We start from the raw sequence: 9,557 nt of genomic DNA, 5'->3' as shown, positions 1-9,557 counted from the left end.
AGTGAAGCTGAACTAGAATAATGATGGCAACCAGTTTCCTTAATATGATCATGCTCACCATTTTCAAGGAAGAACATCAGGAACTACTTTAAAATCATAAACCTCATTGGTAGCAAACCAGTGAAACAATAGAATGGGCGGAAATAACGTTCTTAAGGGTGACTGTGATAAGGGACTACAAAAGACCAGAAGATAAACGAAACCAAACTGGATGTCAGAACAAATCATTCAAATTGCCAAAAAGAGAAGCCAAAGAAAGGCAAAGGGCTCAGAGAGGAAGCGAACCATTTCAGAGAGCTGATAGAAGAGATAAGCAATCTGCAACAATATCTGTAAAGATGTCAAAGGTGGAAAGATCCCCAAACTTAGAGATTCCAATCTTAAATTGGTATATTAAGGATGCCAGTGCACAGACAGAAACTGATTCAAAAACCAAAGACAGATGGAAATAGTATCCTGAAATTCTGTACAATAGAGTGGTATCTTGGAAGATATTTCCTATTTGCTGGTAGATTAAGTTGAATTACAAAATATACAAAGTTAGAAGGCTGAAAGAACTGGTAGAACATTCATAGAAATATGGCAAGCAACAGAAGAAGATTCAGTAAAGGTTTTAAATCAAACTGTCAGCCAGTTGTATTTCAAATAATAGAAAGACTATTGATATGTTTGAATGTTGATGTTCAGGAAAATTCCCAAGAATATCATTGGTAATCAAGGGGAAAAAACCAGAAGGATCATAGAACAGTTCAAAGTTCTTATTCAAGGTGCAAATTACGAGGTCAAATTATCCTAGTCTAGACACATTGGGCAAATCCATAATGTAGGGAAAGAAAGAAAGACTAGTAACAAAGTGGGTGGACTCTATTATGGAGCAATAGGACCTCCTTTGGAAGGCATAAAGGACCAGATAACAGATAATCAGAGTTGGAAGGGACCTTGTAGGTCATCTGGTCCAACCCCCTGCCAAATCAGGAGGCCCTACACCATTTCTGACAGGTGGGAGTCCAATCTCTTCTTGAAAGCCTCAAGTGATGACACTCCCACAACTTCCGAGGGCACCTTCTGTTCCATTGGTTGATTGTTCTCACTGTCAGAAAGTTTATCCTTATTTCCAGGTTAAATCTCTCCTTGTTCAGTTTCCATCCATTATTCTTTGTCTGGCCTTTGGGTGCTTTAGAAAATAGCTTGACCCCTTCCTCTCTGTGGCAAATATTGGAACACTGCTATCATGTCTCTCCTGGTCCTTCTCTTCACTAGACTAGCCATGCCCAGTTCCTGCAACCGTTCTTCATATGTTTTAGTCTCCAGTCCCCTAATCTTCCTGGTTGCTCTTCTCTGCACTTTTGCTAGAGTCTCAACATCTTTTTTTATAGTGGATCCAGGATGGAGACAGATTTCTTGGAGAAAGGCTATATTTGTGGTTACTACAAATAGTCTTTGAGTACTGACAATGGCACATATTCTTATCAATCAATGGTACATGAACTCAGCTATAGAAAAATCTGAAGCTTGAAAACATTTTTTACTTTGTCAGATGTAGGTCTACCTTCAAGCACTGATTTGTTGTGAAGACAGTTTGGTAGCTCCACCTGAAATAAGAGAATGATCAATCTGTAATACTTGTTACAGATACCAACTCCCAGTCTGCAGCCCAGTCCCGGGACATAACCCGTTTAGAACCAGGCCATGAAAGTGGTGGGTAAGCATATGTATGCACAAAGCTGCATTTGTGAAAGTGGCGCGCACACACAAAACCTGCCCTCTCTCCCACCACCACCGCTGCCTACGCCAATCCACTGAGCTCGAAAGGATAGAGATTGCTGATGTATATAGTATGTGAAAGATCACATAGATCAGGGGTGTCAAAGTCAAAGCCCATCACTGGCAGAGAGTTGCACAGGCTGTCGCAGGTGAAAAGGGAGCTCAGGAGCCCGTTTTCACTGGCAGAGTACTCCAACACAAGTGACATTGAGCTGGCCACACCCCCTGGCCACACACACACCTGGCCCTCCCGAGGTCAAACATAACCCTGATGCGGCCCTCAATGAAATTGAGTTTGACATCCCTGACAGAGATATTTAGAAAGGCTTGAACTCAAATTTCCACACACTTGCGGACTTCACCTTGAGAACTTCACTATCTCTCCCTCACAAAATTGGTTGTGAATCTAAAATGGCGGATGGGATGGAAATGTTCTTCATCCTTTCATAACTGGAATGGATTTCATAACATTTTCAGTTCTGACAGCTAAAATAATTATTTTACAGAAGTAGAAATTTGTACTCATGATGTTAAAGAGCAGATTCCAGAGAACTATTTATTTTTCAATTTCTAAATTTTTCATTTCTAAATTTTTTTAGATTCTAAAACTGAGATGGTGGAGCAATTTTTTTTCTATCTATAGATTTAATATCATCTTAAAGTTTTTAATCAAATGTATGCTGATGCTATGTGGAACTCTCATTTTACCTTATTTTCTTTTTTTTTTCCCTTTACATTTTATTTATTTTAATATTTTGGCTATTTCTTATTGTACTGTCACTGCTATATTACTTTCATGCTCGCTTTGGTGTTATTATAATTCACCAAAGATCTGGGAAATATGAAATAGGTTTTGATTTCACTTTCAGTTGCTAGAAAGAGGAAGATGTACTGTACTGCCAGGAAAGTTTCTGTACATGGACATACAACAAATATTTAAGCTTATTTCCTTGTTGAACGAATCAGGGAGGCCACTTCCATCAAGAACAGTACCTGTGCCACTTTACTACTCCAAGTGTAAAAATAGTTTGCTCAGTTAATTAATACTGGAATGGCACAGAAAGGAGATAAATTAAATCATTAGAGATGAGAACTCCAAGGTCCTTGACAGAGCTTGGATCATCAACAAGGTCTTGACTATTCAGCTTGTATTTTATTTTTATTTTATTTTATTTTTTGCCAATATGTAAGACAGAGCATTTATTTGTTGAGATTTGAAGTTGCCATTTGTTTGACCATTCTGATACATAGTCGAGGTCTTTTTGAAGGGTAGCAGTATTGTCTGTGGTGTTGAATAGCTTTATTCCAATTTCATTTTAGACTATTTTATTCCAATTTCTTTTCTTTCTTTCTTTTTTTTTTTAACAACACAACCTTATTTATTTCTGGAGTGATTGTTCCATTTCTTTACTAACTTGACAATTCTTTATTCTTATTTGCTAGAAACATCAAATATATTCACACTTGAGTGTCTTTGTCATGCAGGAAAAGTGTGCAAAATATACATGATGCAATGAATAAACAAGATCATCTCAAGCACTTATTGTTAGTTACATTAGTTTGGTTGAAAGAATACCCGTTGCTAGGAATTACAGCATTGTTCTCTGTAGTGTTGTATGTAATGTAGTGTGAGTTACTCAATAACAGCCTTAGCAAAATAGTTAACCATGGTGTGTACTAACAAGTACACATTTTATTTTACTTTAATCAAATCTAAATATTCTTAATTATTTTTGTCCAGAAAAGCTAAGGAAGGAGCAAAACTGGCAATAAATTTTGTTTTATTAATTTTATTTGTCCATCTCAGAGTGAACTGCTTAAACTATAAACATATAATTTTAAGAACATCCAAATCAAGAAGAGTATTTGTATATCTGTCCCAAAATACAGTATAGGAATCCTTTGTCCCAATGAGAAAACAGCACTGAAGTTTAATATGGGTCCGCTTAAATATAAAGCAAACAAGTAATTTTAAAAAAAAATCATTATTGTAGGAATAAGTTTTCCTATTTGGTTTCCTGACTGGGCAACAGATATTTAATCTGTTAAGAGGATGGTTGACTGAAACATCACAGACTGAAAACATACCTGCTTTTTTAAGTATTTAGTACCTTGGTATTTTGCTAAACATTGATCTACATAAAAGCCTCACCCCTCAAAATTATGTTACGGTAGCAACCCAGCTGAAGCTAAATTGTATCTAATCTAAAATGCACTCATACTTTGCCTATAATCTTAAACCCAGACTTTGGGAATGAAATGTAACTGAATGCAGTGTAACTTAAAAGCACAATCTGGAGCCAGCAATTGTTATTGAAGAAATAACCCTTTTATATAATGGAATTTTCACAGGTTTCACAAGCATGACTCATTTATGGAACCCCTGGCAGAAATGGCCAAAGCTGGGTACTGGAGGGGTATGTCAGAATAATCAAGAATCTGCAGGACTGTGTTGTGCTTCTGTGGAAATCTCAAACTGCAACACTGGAACCAAAGGAAAAAAGATCACAATTTGGCCTTATAGAGTTTCTAATTGCATTGAGCCAGCATAGTTTAAAAAAACAAAACACTTTACTAGCTTAGCTACAGAATGTCCATCTGCTTTCTTTCAATTGGACAGTCCTATGGTATTTAATAAAATTATTTCAATAGGGTCAAAGATGAGGAATCTTTTCTGTCTGCATTACCATGTGGGAAAAAGTAGATAATGTTTGAGGTCTATGAATTACATTTGCCTGCATCATCTGTTCATTTAATAATGATTGTAATTTTAATTGCTATTAAATTGCTGCTAATTTAAGATACAGTTTTGGATTTGAATGATTGTTTCTTGAAAAGCTCTTTCAGCTGTTGTTCAGTTGTTGCTTCTTTCTGCTGTATCAGATCGCCCTTGGTCACTTCCCAATCATCTGGCTTTGACAGTGAGGGACAAAACGGCCGACCTGAAGCAGGTAACATATTTTGCCAGTACTCTTTTCTAGCCCTTGCTCTAACCCAGGGTTTAGTATGCATACTCAAATCACTCCCCCAGCTACCATGTTTTTCAGATGCACGGGGTAAAAAACCTTTTTCTGGGGCCAACTCCTCAGCAATTGCTCTGATATGATATGGTTCAAATCCGCAGCATCCTCCAATATATCTGATCCCTAAATTGTAAGCTTCTCTGGCATATTTGTGAACATCCCATCGGGTTAAAATTCTTGGCTCCAAAGCAAAAGGAAACTCTGGTAGATCAATAAAACCCTGCTTCCCACAATCAGGGGTATGAAAAGCAAGTGGCTGTGACATCAGGTGTGCTTTTAGTTTTGCAGCTGCCAAACCTTCCTTCATGAGTTTTATAGTTCTAAGACAAGTAGCTGGATCAAAGTGGCAGTTTATTCCAACAATAGAAGCCCCAGCATTAACTAGTCGAACAGCACATTCTCCTGGTGGTACACCATCCATGTCTCCTTCTGGGCCAATGCATAGATTAACTGCAACTGGCAACCCAGATTCTTTTAAAGTTTCAACTGCCCATGTGGCTTCTTCAACATGTTCAAAATACTCTGCAATCAGGAAGTCCACCTCTTTTTTGATAAAAACTTGCAACTGCTTTCGAAAGATCGTTTTTACTTCAGTTTTACTCTTGCAGCTTAAGTATGAAGGTGTTTGACTAACACCTCCAGCCACCAAAGCATCACCTTCTTGAGCAACTTCTTTTGCAATGTCACAAGCAGCTTCATTTTTTGGCCAGAAAATGTATCAGCTGCATAGTTTCCTCTGTTCTCTAATTTATCATCACTGGCATAAAAGCTGAATGTCTGTAAAACGTTTGCTCCAGCCCTGAGGAATTCTCGATGAAGCTGACGAACTGCTTCAGGGTTTTCCACTGTAGCTTCTGGAGTCCAAGGTCCAGCTTTTACATAACCTCTCTTTTCGAGAGCAATGACAAATCCTCCATCACCAATCACAATTTCTCCAGCATCTAGCCGTTCTAAAATACCCTTCTTTGCTTTAGAGCTCCCTCCAATAGGTGCCATGACGAAGTATTCCCGCTGGCCGCACTTCTCCTCCTATTTTATTCCAATTTCATTTAAAATTGTATTTTATCCAATTCCACTTTAAATTGCTTTTATCAAATTTTAGTAATAGTTTGTTTCTGGATTTCTGCACTGTGATACGGCCCAAGGGCTAATCAATAAAGACTGAATTGAATTGAACTGAAGAGAGTTTCAGTTGGGAATATTTGTTCAGAAATAGTCAAACTAGGTTAAAAGGTTTAAAAATCCTCATGGCCATAAAATAAGGGAAATTGCGTTATCCCATTCTCCGGGATTTATCTGGCGGTAGCTTGTGAAGATTTCCCTTTCCAAAGATGAATCTATTTTGTCTTCTTGCCTTTTTTTTTTAGTATTTACTTTTCTGTCCCATCCCTGACTCCCTATGGCTTGTTTTCCATCTGATTTGAGAACAACACTGATAAAAGTTGCCACTCCCCTGACTTCAATTTTCTGATTAGGGCAGCCTGGGAAATTCCCAACACAACAATCAGTTGCAAAGTAGTCACCCCATAGCCACAAAGAGCTGGGGTGACTCAACAAGGAAAGTACCACCTGCCATTCTCTTTTGTATAATCTTTTTGCCATCGAAGTCCATTGTGAAGGATAAGATACCTGGGGGAAAGGGGAAATTCCACCTTTACCAGAAAATAATGCCACAGTACAGCTGCAAAAAAACCATCAACAACAACAAAAAACCTTTGTGGCATCTTTGAGAATAACATTTTGTTGGTTATTTTGTTGGAAGCTAACATTTTGTTGGAAGCTTTCCGCCTTCTCATATTCAACCTTCCTCTCCTTTTTAGACTTTTATCCCAATTTTTTTTCTTATACAACTCATGGTGATGACTGTATTACACAGTCCTTCTTCCTCCTCCTTTTCCCCACAACAACCCTGTGAGGTAAGCTGGTCTGAGATGGAGAGTGATTGACCCAAGGTCACCTAGTTGGCGATTCAGAAAACCAGTTCATTTGTTTTTCCACTTTCAGCAAAAAGGTCATAAAAGGTGTCCATGATCCATTAAATCTAATCCACTCAAATTATATGCTGATTATAAACATGTTAGATTCTTTGCTCTTTATTTGCACCAATTAAAACCTTCTGAATTCAAAGCCACTGTTCCATCTATAAAAAGTATAGTTAGTCCTTGACTTATAGTCATAATTGAGTCTGACAATTATGGTCATAGTCGTAAAACAGGTCACATGTGGCCTGATCCAATTTTATGACCTTTTTTTGCAGCAACCATTAAGCAAACCCATTGCTTGCTAATGGGCTGGGTTTTTTTTTTTTTTTGCCAGAAATCAGAAATAAATGCTAGTTTACAGGAAAAAAAAACATTGTAAATTGCAGTTACATGACTGTGAGCCATTTCAAATGGCTGTAAATGTGAGAAATGATCAAGGGGAAGGGGCGACATGCAACTTCAAAATTGGGGTTGTAAATAGGTTTTTGGGGCTCCACTGTAACTTTGGTTATTAAGCAACCAGTTGTAAGTTCAGGACTATCTGTATTTATTTACTTAATTTTTATTCACTTACTTGTTTACTTATTTATTTGTACCTGGCCATTATTATTTTTACAAATTACTAAAGATGGCAAACCTACCCAATGCATCTTCCTCCCCTAGTTTCCCAACAACAACAATTGTATGAGGTGTGTTGGACTGAGAGAAAGCAACTGACTCAACTTCATCCAGCGGGCTTTCGTGGCTAAGGTGGGATTTGAACTCAGAATTTCCTGCTTTTTAGCTTGGTGCCTTAACCACTAGGCCAAACTTCTCTCACTCTTTCTACCTTAAACATAGATTCAATATGCAGTTCATGGGTTTATTCAAAGTACACAGGCTAGAAATTTTACCTGTGAACCAGAAACCTCCAATTCAAACTTTTGGGATCAATGTTTCTAAAAGAACAAGTTGGTTACTGTCACACAGCATCTTTGTCTCATAGCACTTCAGCACTTGTTTCTCCTCATCTAATCTCTTACAACTTCTGGATACCAATCCAGGAAAGGCTTCTATCCCTTTCCTTGTCTGTTGATATATGCTAATTATGTATCATCAGCATATCAATGACGCCTCAAACTGACAGATGATTCCTCAATGATTTCTTACAGATTTTGAATAACGTGGGCCAAGCCCTCTGCAGCCCTCCATCTTGGAACAATATGGGCTCAAATGCTCCCTGCCACCATGGATCCTGTATTCAGGCAAGATGATATATCTGACTCTCAACCTTTGCAAATAGTCTAGAATGATGCTATGTTGGTCATGGGCTTAATAGGATAAGGAGGAGTATGTTTATCCCACCCAAGTTCTAACAGAATTAAACTAACAGGGCTCAATGGCTGTTTCTGTGCCGTTTTCAGACCTGAATTCTAACTAAAAGGAATCTAGTGAATCAACTACATTTAGGATTTTCTGTTATCACCATCTTCTCAAAAATCTTCCCTAGAAAAGGGAAGCTTGGAGATGATGTGGCAAATGTACATCATGGCTGGATACCCATATGGCCACTTCAAGAGGAAGCATTGCCACCTCTTTCAAATATAATGGCAGAGCAGCCTCCTTCAAAAAACACCTTTTGCTGCCCCAGAAGCCCACTTCATACTACAGAACATCCTATCCACTTCATTGGATCCGGAAGTATTGCGCTTCAACCTAATCATTGTGACTTAGTAGCATATATGAACCAATATTATGGCTTATTTGGGACACACAAGGCTAACAGATTTAAAATAAGGATGGTCATGTTTTTGTGTTTTTGTGCAAGACACTTTTGTGCAAGTGTTTCTTGGCAAGAGTTCACAAGTAGCTTGTCATTTCCTTTGTAGGCTACCACAGAGTCATCTAGCTCAAGGTGACTCAGCCGGTCTCATGCCCAAGGTGGGGCCAGAAACCAGGGTCTCCCATTTTCTAGCCTAATGCCTTAACCACTAGACCAAACAGGCTCAGACAATCATTAGGTGTTGATATAAAGAAAATCATGATCCTTTCCTCCCAAAATTCTGTTTATACTTCATTTTTCCCCCTTTCAAATACCCCATTGAGATACATCTGTAGGTCACCTTCTAACACCACCTGTGGCTAAATAAGGGTGTCTGGAGCTTAGTAGCATATGTCAGTGTGGAAAGGGTTGCATTTATTAGCAGATACTCTCACATACTTTCAGGATCTTATACAGCAAATAAATGTTCAAAGAAACACAGTGTTGAGGGTTCAATCTGAAGCAGGAACACAACACTGAGAAGAGCCATGCTTATTGCAATATGTTTACAACAATTCATGTTTATAATTGGTTGCCTGCTTTGCAAGAAAGAGGGATCCTGAACAATGAAAAAGCAAAGGTTTTTTTTGTAAGCTACAAGGTGGAAAATGTTAGTAATCTGATTTGTTGGCCAGTTTGGAGAAGTCAGATAAATCAATATAGCTAGAGTTAGGCAAAATGGTCCTTTCAAGAAAGCAGAAAAGTCAGGGAAGTCCACTGTGAAGGAGATGAAAGATTGTCGGTTGATACAGGACAGATGGTTGGGATTTCTCCTTCAATAGGAGTGTTTTTCAGCCTTGGCAAGTTGAAGACATGTGGATTTCAACTCCCAGAATTGTGGAAGTTGGAGTCCACCCATCTTAAAAGCATTGAGACTGATAAACACTGCTCTACAATGCAATTCCTTTGTAAGGCTACCTTTGAGCTGTACTGTGAGCCTTCTATTCTTCAGTTTAATGGAATTGCAGGAGGGCTTTGTCTGGAGCA

At 38.3% G+C, this 9,557-nt stretch overlaps 1 pseudogene; it reads right to left on the bottom strand.

The window, feature by feature from the left end:
• Positions 1 to 3,538: 3,538 nt before the first annotated feature.
• LOC113419350 (betaine--homocysteine S-methyltransferase 1 pseudogene) lies at positions 3,539 to 5,813 on the bottom strand (annotated as a pseudogene).
• Positions 5,814 to 9,557: the final 3,744 nt, after the last annotated feature.

Source organism: Notechis scutatus, chromosome 6, assembly GCF_049901735.1.
Source record: "Notechis scutatus isolate UNSWTSFEM ecotype Mainland chromosome 6, rNotScu1.2, whole genome shotgun sequence".
Lineage (NCBI taxonomy): Eukaryota > Metazoa > Chordata > Lepidosauria > Squamata > Elapidae > Notechis > Notechis scutatus.
This window is presented reverse-complemented; position numbering and strand designations above follow the sequence as displayed.